Here is a 14,948-nt window from a genome sequence, read left to right on the forward strand (position 1 = left end):
TTAATTATTTTCGGCAAGTCTATGCCTGATGAAGGCTTAAGCAAGCCGAAACGTTGCAGCAACGGACTTGCCATTTGTTTAAATCAATTTATTTTATTTTATTTTGAGCAGCAACAGACTTGCCATATTGTTTAAAGAATTTTATTTTGTTTTACTTTGAATATGTCATACCGTGGTCCATTCTATTCGGGACGGGGGCGACCCTACTCCCATCCTGATGATTGGGGATGGAGAGACAGGTATCCCTGTCCTGAGGAATGGTATCACAACGTCAGATACCAGGAATACAGAGTTCCCCAAAACACTAGGGAGTTCAGAAATAGCAAACTGTACCCCAGATTCACTCAGAATTACCCTAGACATATTCCTGAATGGAGCGATTATGACCCCTACTGGAGACAGTGGGGACGTGCTCCAAGACGTAAGAGCCCTCAGCAAAGACCACGATCCACTAGTGGCAAACAACGGGGCACTACAAATGACAAAAAGTCTAAACAAAAACAGGGCAAAAAACAGAAAAAACAGCCCAAACAAACTAGGAGGGGTAGAAATAAAAAACAAACTGCAGAAGCCCAAGATAAAAAATTTAGAAGCTTAGTTAAACAATTATTAGAATTACTGAGATCCTTCCATCATCTTGAGAAGATCTCTATACATGCGGAGGAGGAACCTCCTTCTTTTACTAAGCTCACATATTTTCTGGGTGATGTAGTAAAACCGGCTAATCTGACACCGGAAACAAAAACCCTCCTAGAAGGTAATGCCAAAAATTGGGCATACACCACACGCCTAATCCTGCAAGATCACTACATAAATTTCATTGAGAAAGAGAGTGAAATCTTGCAGAAAACACTGATTGGGGATTGGGACACAGCCCTGAAGGTTGCAATTAAGTGGTACAGAAGGAGATATCCCAAAAGACATATGCAGGAGCCTATAAAGAAAGTAGAGGCACTCCTGCTGTCTTTTGATCAGATTGAAGGACGAAGGGACAGGGACACAGAAAGGGATGGGGTCACCTCTGTTATCACAGAGGAAGATTTCCCACCCCTGTCACAGGCCCCAGAACCCCCTTCTCCTGTACCTACTGCAACTAGAGAGAGAACACCTCCTCCGTCCCTTACCCCTTTTCCCATTGCACTGCCACGTAGGATCCCACGACCTAGGCAACGGATCACAGTGCAAGTGTCTTCCCCGAAAAATCCGGCGGTCGCACATCAGGATGAACATCCAGAACTACTGGAAGTTCATAGTGACCCGGGAACTCAAAAAACATCCACAGATATGCCAGTTCCCACAGAAAGGTCACGAACACAGGATGATGTGTCTCATACACAACATGAGGCGGTTCTCTCACACGTAGATACACGTGAGGAGTTCTCCTTGCCAGTGGTTCAGATACATGCAATTCAGTGCAGTAGTAGTTCATCCGATGTTAGCGATACTGAACTAGAGCCTCTTATCAATTTTGAGGATGATCGGGGTGAGTTAGACACCCTCCCACTCATGGATTCCCCTTGTTCATTGGGGTTCCAGGTGGGGGGATGTCTTTTACCAGACCCCCCTCTAGATCAGTCTAATGTGTTCACAAGCACACCGTCTGAGTCACCAAAAGCGTACAAGCCCATTAGACACCTGCGCACAGTTAGGAAACTGGTTGATTGGGGTCTTAGTGTACGGAAAAAATATTGCATTCTGGGGGACTCCAATGTGAGTAGATTTCCTCATCACTCCTTTGCTGATGTCCAAATTGACAGCTACCCAGGTGCTACATTCCGACATGCAGAAAACCTGATTAAAAAAGCACAGGTGCACGTGGCTGTGGAGAAAGTGATCTTATCCTTCGGGATAAATCACCGCGGTCAAAAAGCTAAGTTAACGGCTATTAAAGAAATGCAGCGGGCTTTAAAGGCAGCAAGGGAGAAATTCCCCAATGCCGACATCATAATCCCGCTCATTAATTTCTCCAGGACACTAAAGAGTGACGAACAGGTGATCCTGGATAACCTAAATAGCCATATCCGGAGAAACATGTCTCACCTGCCATTATTGCCAAAAACGCAATTTAAAGTAGGTGATGATCAAATTCACTGGACATTAAATTGTGCTCGAGCCATATTCGAACAATGGGTCGAGCACTTAAACTTAGCTGCCCTATAAACCCAAAACCGGGATTATCAGATAGGAAGAGTGAAGTTTTAAATTTGTCTAAACACTTCACACCTACAAAAGGGCAAATTCAATTATTGAGCAAGGGCCTTACTTTCATCCCCACACCCAAAATTAACATAAACACAAAAAAACTACTGATTGCTGATATACAACAATATCATAGAAGACTGCTTCTGGCAGCCTTCTATAGATATGAGAAGGAGGGAGAAATCCTTCCATTTGTAGGGAAATCCAGTTGGACTCCCAAATTATCCCAAGTCCCAAATACCATCAGACAAATAATTAGAGCGGACAAATATGCAATCAGAAATATACCCTGGAATTACAGGGTAGTTCCAAATCTGAGTCGGGATGAAAGACAGGCCTTACAACAATTAAAAAATAACAGATCCATTGTGATCAAGCCGGCCGACAAAGGCAGTGCTGTGGTCATAATGGATAGATATGCATACATAATGGAGGCGGAACGGCAGTTGAACCAGGAAGAATACTATAAAAAACTCACAGAACCTATCTTCCTTAAAACGGTTCCTGTCGTGCGGGACATTCTTATTAAATTAAGGGAGGAGGGTTTCATAAACAAAAAACAAGAAATTTACCTGATGGGCCCTGATGATCCACGCCCCAGGTATTTCTACCTCCTCCCTAAAATTCATAAGGAACCACACACTTGGAGTGTTCCCTTTGAGATGCCCCCAGGCCGCCCCATTGTCTCTGACTGTGGCAGTGAAACACAGGCCACAGCAGAGTATATCGAATATTTCCTTAACCCGATAAGTACCAGACACCCCAGCTACATTAAGGATACCTATGACTTCATTGAAAAGATAAAAAATCTTTCTCTCCCGCCTGACTGTTTCCTGTTCACTATCGATATTGATAGTTTATATACCAACATTGAAACACCAGCTGGTATGGAAGCGGTCAGAGAGTGGTTTATTAAATTCCCTGATAAAAACAGACCTGAGGAAGCGATTTTAAAATTGCTGGATATTAACCTTACAAAAAATGATTTTGAGTTTAATTCCAAGCATTACCTTCAGGTCAAAGGCACAGCCATGGGCAAAAAATTCGCCCCTTCCTATGCCAACATATTTATGGCAAGATGGGAGGAAAGGGCCCTGGCTGCTTGGGAATTTAAACCTTTCAGTTATTATAGGTTCCTCGATGACATTTGGGGTGTCTGGACCGGTACAGAGGTTCAATTTAAACAATTTGCGGACCACCTAAATAATTTTCACCGTTCCATAAAAATTAAATACACACTGGACAGAACGGGGGTCAACTTTTTGGACACAGTAACCTACAAGGGCAAAGGGTTTGTGGAGACAGGCAAATTAGATGTTAGAGTCTATTTTAAAGACACGGACACTCATGCACTTCTCCACAAATCAAGCTTTCATCCTAAACATACTTTCAGGGGTATCGTGAAATCTCAGATACAGAGATTTCACAGAATATGTACCCAGCCCGAGGATTTCCTGGAGGCGAAAAGCATTCTCTTTTCTGCACTCCGGAAACGAGGTTATTCCCGTTCCTTCCTGAGAAGCTGTGAAAGTCGATTTCTCGAAAAGAGGAAAAGCGAGAATAAAAAAATGATTCCATTAATCACAACCTTCTCTAAAGGAAGTGTCCATCTCAACAAGTTGATGAAATCTAATTTCCATCAATTTCATATGCAAAATAAGGTGTTGGACGACCACAAAATCATTTCAGCCTACCGCAAAAATCAAAATCTCAAGGATATTCTGGTCCGAAGCAGGTTGCCTCCCTCGGGAGAGGAAAAAAGGAAACCTGTCCCACCGGGAGAATACAGGCCAAAACGATGGATCCAGAATCCACAAAATAAAACCATCTATGAGATTTCCCCGGCCTTGAAACATGACACAAGCAATTGTGTCTATTTAATTTATTGCACAAAGTGCAATAAACAGTATGTGGGGGAGACCAGAAACACTTTGGCGGTGAGGTTGACACAACATAGATATAATATTAAACATAAAAAAGATTCACACACTGTGGTTGTCCAACACTTTATAAAACACGGTATTGAATCCCTAAGGTTTATGGGATTACAATATAACAGATGGTGGTCCCACCAAGATAGAAAAAAGGCAGAAAGAACATGGATTAACAATTTAAGTTCCATGCATCCATGGGGTTTGAATGAACAATCTAGAGTAGTTTAAGACTCATGTTCACGACAACCATTGGCGGAGGCGTCGGTGCTTGGTGACTGTGAGGTAGGCCAGTGCACAACGTGGACGCTGGAGATTGCCCACTCTGCGCTTTCTAGCCCCCACCCTTACCTATCCCTAATCTTAACCTACCCCTAACCATAACCTTTCCTACTTTAAGCTTTCTAACCCTATCTTTTCCCAATCCTAATCTTAACCCCAATTTACCCAACCCTAATTTTCCCTACCCCTAATCCCAAATCTTTTCTTTTATTTCCGGCGTGGGAGCGGGCATGGCCTGGCGTTGCGGCTATTTCCCCTAACCTAACCTAGCCAGTGCCACCTCCGATAGTTGAGCTACCGATGTATCCGCATCATCCATGGAACCTGTCAAAAAGAATGATATTTCATAAAATTATTATAAATAATGAATAGAAAATATTAATAATTAACTTGGACATTCAAAATAATAATCTATTTAACTTACCTGGATTTACTTACCTGTATTAATTAAATACAATTCAAAAAGATTGGGAAATGAAAAAAATGGAAAAATAAAGGAAGAGATAATTATAATAATTATTATTATTTTTATATTTTTTTGAATACAAGGAGACCATATTAGAGATTATCGGGGAGAGGAAAAAACCACTGAGGAAAATAAAAATAAGCTCCACACTGAAAAAGTTTCTTGTTATTTTCCTTTTTCCTTTTTTACAAGGGGGCGGAGCTTAGCCTCTGTGTGTGACTCACAGGCAAGCAGCCTCTCAGTTGGAGACAGAGAGCTATAGCAGCAACACGAGCTATTGTTGAGTTTTAGAGCCTATTTCTTTGAAAAAAATTGTTCAGAACTGGTAAAGGATTGTTAAAAGACTTCAGTCTTTCTTCCCTTAATAGCCAGTTTGAACTCTTTATTCAAGAGGACAAAACTTTTCTCTCTTTTGTATATATTTTTCCTCAATTTTCTTGAGTTTGTTTGGCTAATTAGCTTTTGCTTAGCATAGCTTTTTTCCTAGCAAACTCTTTTCCTCCCTGTTTCAGTTCTTTATTGAACTCATTACAATTTATTTTCTTCTGTATTCATCATTTTCTTTTTCTCTTCCCTTTTCCCTTTTCCCATTTTTTGAATTTAATTATTTTCGGCAAGTCTATGCCTGATGAAGGCTTAAGCAAGCCGAAACGTTGCAGCAACGGACTTGCCATTTGTTTAAATCAATTTATTTTATTTTATTTTGAGCAGCAACAGACTTGCCATATTGTTTAAAGAATTCTATTTTGTTTTACTTTGAATATGTCATACCGTGGTCCATTCTATTCGGGACGGGGGCGACCCTACTCCCATCCTGATGATTGGGGATGGAGAGACAGGTATCCCTGTCCTGAGGAATGGTATCACAACGTCAGATACCAGGAATACAGAGTTCCCCAAAACACTAGGGAGTTCAGAAATAGCAAACTGTACCCCAGATTCACTCAGAATTACCCTAGACATATTCCTGAATGGAGCGATTATGACCCCTACTGGAGACAGTGGGGACGTGCTCCAAGACGTAAGAGCCCTCAGCAAAGACCACGATCCACTAGTGGCAAACAACGGGGCACTACAAATGACAAAAAGTCTAAACAAAAACAGGGCAAAAAACAGAAAAAACAGCCCAAACAAACTAGGAGGGGTAGAAATAAAAAACAAACTGCAGAAGCCCAAGATAAAAAATTTAGAAGCTTAGTTAAACAATTATTAGAATTACTGAGATCCTTCCATCATCTTGAGAAGATCTCTATACATGCGGAGGAGGAACCTCCTTCTTTTACTAAGCTCACATATTTTCTGGGTGATGTAGTAAAACCGGCTAATCTGACACCGGAAACAAAAACCCTCCTAGAAGGTAATGCCAAAAATTGGGCATACACCACACGCCTAATCCTGCAAGATCACTACATAAATTTCATTGAGAAAGAGAGTGAAATCTTGCAGAAAACACTGATTGGGGATTGGGACACAGCCCTGAAGGTTGCAATTAAGTGGTACAGAAGGAGATATCCCAAAAGACATATGCAGGAGCCTATAAAGAAAGTAGAGGCACTCCTGCTGTCTTTTGATCAGATTGAAGGACGAAGGGACAGGGACACAGAAAGGGATGGGGTCACCTCTGTTATCACAGAGGAAGATTTCCCACCCCTGTCACAGGCCCCAGAACCCCCTTCTCCTGTACCTACTGCAACTAGAGAGAGAACACCTCCTCCGTCCCTTACCCCTTTTCCCATTGCACTGCCACGTAGGATCCCACGACCTAGGCAACGGATCACAGTGCAAGTGTCTTCCCCGAAAAATCCGGCGGTCGCACATCAGGATGAACATCCAGAACTACTGGAAGTTCATAGTGACCCGGGAACTCAAAAAACATCCACAGATATGCCAGTTCCCACAGAAAGGTCACGAACACAGGATGATGTGTCTCATACACAACATGAGGCGGTTCTCTCACACGTAGATACACGTGAGGAGTTCTCCTTGCCAGTGGTTCAGATACATGCAATTCAGTGCAGTAGTAGTTCATCCGATGTTAGCGATACTGAACTAGAGCCTCTTATCAATTTTGAGGATGATCGGGGTGAGTTAGACACCCTCCCACTCATGGATTCCCCTTGTTCATTGGGGTTCCAGGTGGGGGGATGTCTTTTACCAGACCCCCCTCTAGATCAGTCTAATGTGTTCACAAGCACACCGTCTGAGTCACCAAAAGCGTACAAGCCCATTAGACACCTGCGCACAGTTAGGAAACTGGTTGATTGGGGTCTTAGTGTACGGAAAAAATATTGCATTCTGGGGGACTCCAATGTGAGTAGATTTCCTCATCACTCCTTTGCTGATGTCCAAATTGACAGCTACCCAGGTGCTACATTCCGACATGCAGAAAACCTGATTAAAAAAGCACAGGTGCACGTGGCTGTGGAGAAAGTGATCTTATCCTTCGGGATAAATCACCGCGGTCAAAAAGCTAAGTTAACGGCTATTAAAGAAATGCAGCGGGCTTTAAAGGCAGCAAGGGAGAAATTCCCCAATGCCGACATCATAATCCCGCTCATTAATTTCTCCAGGACACTAAAGAGTGACGAACAGGTGATCCTGGATAACCTAAATAGCCATATCCGGAGAAACATGTCTCACCTGCCATTATTGCCAAAAACGCAATTTAAAGTAGGTGATGATCAAATTCACTGGACATTAAATTGTGCTCGAGCCATATTCGAACAATGGGTCGAGCACTTAAACTTAGCTGCCCTATAAACCCAAAACCGGGATTATCAGATAGGAAGAGTGAAGTTTTAAATTTGTCTAAACACTTCACACCTACAAAAGGGCAAATTCAATTATTGAGCAAGGGCCTTACTTTCATCCCCACACCCAAAATTAACATAAACACAAAAAAACTACTGATTGCTGATATACAACAATATCATAGAAGACTGCTTCTGGCAGCCTTCTATAGATATGAGAAGGAGGGAGAAATCCTTCCATTTGTAGGGAAATCCAGTTGGACTCCCAAATTATCCCAAGTCCCAAATACCATCAGACAAATAATTAGAGCGGACAAATATGCAATCAGAAATATACCCTGGAATTACAGGGTAGTTCCAAATCTGAGTCGGGATGAAAGACAGGCCTTACAACAATTAAAAAATAACAGATCCATTGTGATCAAGCCGGCCGACAAAGGCAGTGCTGTGGTCATAATGGATAGATATGCATACATAATGGAGGCGGAACGGCAGTTGAACCAGGAAGAATACTATAAAAAACTCACAGAACCTATCTTCCTTAAAACGGTTCCTGTCGTGCGGGACATTCTTATTAAATTAAGGGAGGAGGGTTTCATAAACAAAAAACAAGAAATTTACCTGATGGGCCCTGATGATCCACGCCCCAGGTATTTCTACCTCCTCCCTAAAATTCATAAGGAACCACACACTTGGAGTGTTCCCTTTGAGATGCCCCCAGGCCGCCCCATTGTCTCTGACTGTGGCAGTGAAACACAGGCCACAGCAGAGTATATCGAATATTTCCTTAACCCGATAAGTACCAGACACCCCAGCTACATTAAGGATACCTATGACTTCATTGAAAAGATAAAAAATCTTTCTCTCCCGCCTGACTGTTTCCTGTTCACTATCGATATTGATAGTTTATATACCAACATTGAAACACCAGCTGGTATGGAAGCGGTCAGAGAGTGGTTTATTAAATTCCCTGATAAAAACAGACCTGAGGAAGCGATTTTAAAATTGCTGGATATTAACCTTACAAAAAATGATTTTGAGTTTAATTCCAAGCATTACCTTCAGGTCAAAGGCACAGCCATGGGCAAAAAATTCGCCCCTTCCTATGCCAACATATTTATGGCAAGATGGGAGGAAAGGGCCCTGGCTGCTTGGGAATTTAAACCTTTCAGTTATTATAGGTTCCTCGATGACATTTGGGGTGTCTGGACCGGTACAGAGGTTCAATTTAAACAATTTGCGGACCACCTAAATAATTTTCACCGTTCCATAAAAATTAAATACACACTGGACAGAACGGGGGTCAACTTTTTGGACACAGTAACCTACAAGGGCAAAGGGTTTGTGGAGACAGGCAAATTAGATGTTAGAGTCTATTTTAAAGACACGGACACTCATGCACTTCTCCACAAATCAAGCTTTCATCCTAAACATACTTTCAGGGGTATCGTGAAATCTCAGATACAGAGATTTCACAGAATATGTACCCAGCCCGAGGATTTCCTGGAGGCGAAAAGCATTCTCTTTTCTGCACTCCGGAAACGAGGTTATTCCCGTTCCTTCCTGAGAAGCTGTGAAAGTCGATTTCTCGAAAAGAGGAAAAGCGAGAATAAAAAAATGATTCCATTAATCACAACCTTCTCTAAAGGAAGTGTCCATCTCAACAAGTTGATGAAATCTAATTTCCATCAATTTCATATGCAAAATAAGGTGTTGGACGACCACAAAATCATTTCAGCCTACCGCAAAAATCAAAATCTCAAGGATATTCTGGTCCGAAGCAGGTTGCCTCCCTCGGGAGAGGAAAAAAGGAAACCTGTCCCACCGGGAGAATACAGGCCAAAACGATGGATCCAGAATCCACAAAATAAAACCATCTATGAGATTTCCCCGGCCTTGAAACATGACACAAGCAATTGTGTCTATTTAATTTATTGCACAAAGTGCAATAAACAGTATGTGGGGGAGACCAGAAACACTTTGGCGGTGAGGTTGACACAACATAGATATAATATTAAACATAAAAAAGATTCACACACTGTGGTTGTCCAACACTTTATAAAACACGGTATTGAATCCCTAAGGTTTATGGGATTACAATATAACAGATGGTGGTCCCACCAAGATAGAAAAAAGGCAGAAAGAACATGGATTAACAATTTAAGTTCCATGCATCCATGGGGTTTGAATGAACAATCTAGAGTAGTTTAAGACTCATGTTCACGACAACCATTGGCGGAGGCGTCGGTGCTTGGTGACTGTGAGGTAGGCCAGTGCACAACGTGGACGCTGGAGATTGCCCACTCTGCGCTTTCTAGCCCCCACCCTTACCTATCCCTAATCTTAACCTACCCCTAACCATAACCTTTCCTACTTTAAGCTTTCTAACCCTATCTTTTCCCAACCCTAATCTTAACCCCAATTTACCCAACCCTAATTTTCCCTACCCCTAATCCCAAATCTTTTCTTTTATTTCCGGCGTGGGAGCGGGCATGGCCTGGCGTTGCGGCTATTTCCCCTAACCTAACCTAGCCAGTGCCACCTCCGATAGTTGAGCTACCGATGTATCCGCATCATCCATGGAACCTGTCAAAAAGAATGATATTTCATAAAATTATTATAAATAATGAATAGAAAATATTAATAATTAACTTGGACATTCAAAATAATAATCTATTTAACTTACCTGGATTTACTTACCTGTATTAATTAAATACAATTCAAAAAGATTGGGAAATGAAAAAAATGGAAAAATAAAGGAAGAGATAATTATAATAATTATTATTATTTTTATATTTTTTTGAATACAAGGAGACCATATTAGAGATTATCGGGGAGAGGAAAAAACCACTGAGGAAAATAAAAATAAGCTCCACACTGAAAAAGTTTCTTGTTATTTTCCTTTTTCCTTTTTTACAAGGGGGCGGAGCTTAGCCTCTGTGTGTGACTCACAGGCAAGCAGCCTCTCAGTTGGAGACAGAGAGCTATAGCAGCAACACGAGCTATTGTTGAGTTTTAGAGCCTATTTCTTTGAAAAAAATTGTTCAGAACTGGTAAAGGATTGTTAAAAGACTTCAGTCTTTCTTCCCTTAATAGCCAGTTTGAACTCTTTATTCAAGAGGACAAAACTTTTCTCTCTTTTGTATATATTTTTCCTCAATTTTCTTGAGTTTGTTTGGCTAATTAGCTTTTGCTTAGCATAGCTTTTTTCCTAGCAAACTCTTTTCCTCCCTGTTTCAGTTCTTTATTGAACTCATTACAATTTATTTTCTTCTGTATTCATCATTTTCTTTTTCTCTTCCCTTTTCCCTTTTCCCATTTTTTGAATTTAATTATTTTCGGCAAGTCTATGCCTGATGAAGGCTTAAGCAAGCCGAAACGTTGCAGCAACGGACTTGCCATTTGTTTAAATCAATTTATTTTATTTTATTTTGAGCAGCAACAGACTTGCCATATTGTTTAAAGAATTCTATTTTGTTTTACTTTGAATATGTCATACCGTGGTCCATTCTATTCGGGACGGGGGCGACCCTACTCCCATCCTGATGATTGGGGATGGAGAGACAGGTATCCCTGTCCTGAGGAATGGTATCACAACGTCAGATACCAGGAATACAGAGTTCCCCAAAACACTAGGGAGTTCAGAAATAGCAAACTGTACCCCAGATTCACTCAGAATTACCCTAGACATATTCCTGAATGGAGCGATTATGACCCCTACTGGAGACAGTGGGGACGTGCTCCAAGACGTAAGAGCCCTCAGCAAAGACCACGATCCACTAGTGGCAAACAACGGGGCACTACAAATGACAAAAAGTCTAAACAAAAACAGGGCAAAAAACAGAAAAAACAGCCCAAACAAACTAGGAGGGGTAGAAATAAAAAACAAACTGCAGAAGCCCAAGATAAAAAATTTAGAAGCTTAGTTAAACAATTATTAGAATTACTGAGATCCTTCCATCATCTTGAGAAGATCTCTATACATGCGGAGGAGGAACCTCCTTCTTTTACTAAGCTCACATATTTTCTGGGTGATGTAGTAAAACCGGCTAATCTGACACCGGAAACAAAAACCCTCCTAGAAGGTAATGCCAAAAATTGGGCATACACCACACGCCTAATCCTGCAAGATCACTACATAAATTTCATTGAGAAAGAGAGTGAAATCTTGCAGAAAACACTGATTGGGGATTGGGACACAGCCCTGAAGGTTGCAATTAAGTGGTACAGAAGGAGATATCCCAAAAGACATATGCAGGAGCCTATAAAGAAAGTAGAGGCACTCCTGCTGTCTTTTGATCAGATTGAAGGACGAAGGGACAGGGACACAGAAAGGGATGGGGTCACCTCTGTTATCACAGAGGAAGATTTCCCACCCCTGTCACAGGCCCCAGAACCCCCTTCTCCTGTACCTACTGCAACTAGAGAGAGAACACCTCCTCCGTCCCTTACCCCTTTTCCCATTGCACTGCCACGTAGGATCCCACGACCTAGGCAACGGATCACAGTGCAAGTGTCTTCCCCGAAAAATCCGGCGGTCGCACATCAGGATGAACATCCAGAACTACTGGAAGTTCATAGTGACCCGGGAACTCAAAAAACATCCACAGATATGCCAGTTCCCACAGAAAGGTCACGAACACAGGATGATGTGTCTCATACACAACATGAGGCGGTTCTCTCACACGTAGATACACGTGAGGAGTTCTCCTTGCCAGTGGTTCAGATACATGCAATTCAGTGCAGTAGTAGTTCATCCGATGTTAGCGATACTGAACTAGAGCCTCTTATCAATTTTGAGGATGATCGGGGTGAGTTAGACACCCTCCCACTCATGGATTCCCCTTGTTCATTGGGGTTCCAGGTGGGGGGATGTCTTTTACCAGACCCCCCTCTAGATCAGTCTAATGTGTTCACAAGCACACCGTCTGAGTCACCAAAAGCGTACAAGCCCATTAGACACCTGCGCACAGTTAGGAAACTGGTTGATTGGGGTCTTAGTGTACGGAAAAAATATTGCATTCTGGGGGACTCCAATGTGAGTAGATTTCCTCATCACTCCTTTGCTGATGTCCAAATTGACAGCTACCCAGGTGCTACATTCCGACATGCAGAAAACCTGATTAAAAAAGCACAGGTGCACGTGGCTGTGGAGAAAGTGATCTTATCCTTCGGGATAAATCACCGCGGTCAAAAAGCTAAGTTAACGGCTATTAAAGAAATGCAGCGGGCTTTAAAGGCAGCAAGGGAGAAATTCCCCAATGCCGACATCATAATCCCGCTCATTAATTTCTCCAGGACACTAAAGAGTGACGAACAGGTGATCCTGGATAACCTAAATAGCCATATCCGGAGAAACATGTCTCACCTGCCATTATTGCCAAAAACGCAATTTAAAGTAGGTGATGATCAAATTCACTGGACATTAAATTGTGCTCGAGCCATATTCGAACAATGGGTCGAGCACTTAAACTTAGCTGCCCTATAAACCCAAAACCGGGATTATCAGATAGGAAGAGTGAAGTTTTAAATTTGTCTAAACACTTCACACCTACAAAAGGGCAAATTCAATTATTGAGCAAGGGCCTTACTTTCATCCCCACACCCAAAATTAACATAAACACAAAAAAACTACTGATTGCTGATATACAACAATATCATAGAAGACTGCTTCTGGCAGCCTTCTATAGATATGAGAAGGAGGGAGAAATCCTTCCATTTGTAGGGAAATCCAGTTGGACTCCCAAATTATCCCAAGTCCCAAATACCATCAGACAAATAATTAGAGCGGACAAATATGCAATCAGAAATATACCCTGGAATTACAGGGTAGTTCCAAATCTGAGTCGGGATGAAAGACAGGCCTTACAACAATTAAAAAATAACAGATCCATTGTGATCAAGCCGGCCGACAAAGGCAGTGCTGTGGTCATAATGGATAGATATGCATACATAATGGAGGCGGAACGGCAGTTGAACCAGGAAGAATACTATAAAAAACTCACAGAACCTATCTTCCTTAAAACGGTTCCTGTCGTGCGGGACATTCTTATTAAATTAAGGGAGGAGGGTTTCATAAACAAAAAACAAGAAATTTACCTGATGGGCCCTGATGATCCACGCCCCAGGTATTTCTACCTCCTCCCTAAAATTCATAAGGAACCACACACTTGGAGTGTTCCCTTTGAGATGCCCCCAGGCCGCCCCATTGTCTCTGACTGTGGCAGTGAAACACAGGCCACAGCAGAGTATATCGAATATTTCCTTAACCCGATAAGTACCAGACACCCCAGCTACATTAAGGATACCTATGACTTCATTGAAAAGATAAAAAATCTTTCTCTCCCGCCTGACTGTTTCCTGTTCACTATCGATATTGATAGTTTATATACCAACATTGAAACACCAGCTGGTATGGAAGCGGTCAGAGAGTGGTTTATTAAATTCCCTGATAAAAACAGACCTGAGGAAGCGATTTTAAAATTGCTGGATATTAACCTTACAAAAAATGATTTTGAGTTTAATTCCAAGCATTACCTTCAGGTCAAAGGCACAGCCATGGGCAAAAAATTCGCCCCTTCCTATGCCAACATATTTATGGCAAGATGGGAGGAAAGGGCCCTGGCTGCTTGGGAATTTAAACCTTTCAGTTATTATAGGTTCCTCGATGACATTTGGGGTGTCTGGACCGGTACAGAGGTTCAATTTAAACAATTTGCGGACCACCTAAATAATTTTCACCGTTCCATAAAAATTAAATACACACTGGACAGAACGGGGGTCAACTTTTTGGACACAGTAACCTACAAGGGCAAAGGGTTTGTGGAGACAGGCAAATTAGATGTTAGAGTCTATTTTAAAGACACGGACACTCATGCACTTCTCCACAAATCAAGCTTTCATCCTAAACATACTTTCAGGGGTATCGTGAAATCTCAGATACAGAGATTTCACAGAATATGTACCCAGCCCGAGGATTTCCTGGAGGCGAAAAGCATTCTCTTTTCTGCACTCCGGAAACGAGGTTATTCCCGTTCCTTCCTGAGAAGCTGTGAAAGTCGATTTCTCGAAAAGAGGAAAAGCGAGAATAAAAAAATGATTCCATTAATCACAACCTTCTCTAAAGGAAGTGTCCATCTCAACAAGTTGATGAAATCTAATTTCCATCAATTTCATATGCAAAATAAGGTGTTGGACGACCACAAAATCATTTCAGCCTACCGCAAAAATCAAAATCTCAAGGATATTCTGGTCCGAAGCAGGTTGCCTCCCTCGGGAGAGGAAAAAAGGAAACCTGTCCCACCGGGAGAATACAGGCCA

Source organism: Clarias gariepinus, chromosome 23 (genome assembly GCF_024256425.1).
Source record: "Clarias gariepinus isolate MV-2021 ecotype Netherlands chromosome 23, CGAR_prim_01v2, whole genome shotgun sequence".
NCBI classification, from domain to species: Eukaryota; Metazoa; Chordata; class Actinopteri; order Siluriformes; family Clariidae; genus Clarias; species Clarias gariepinus.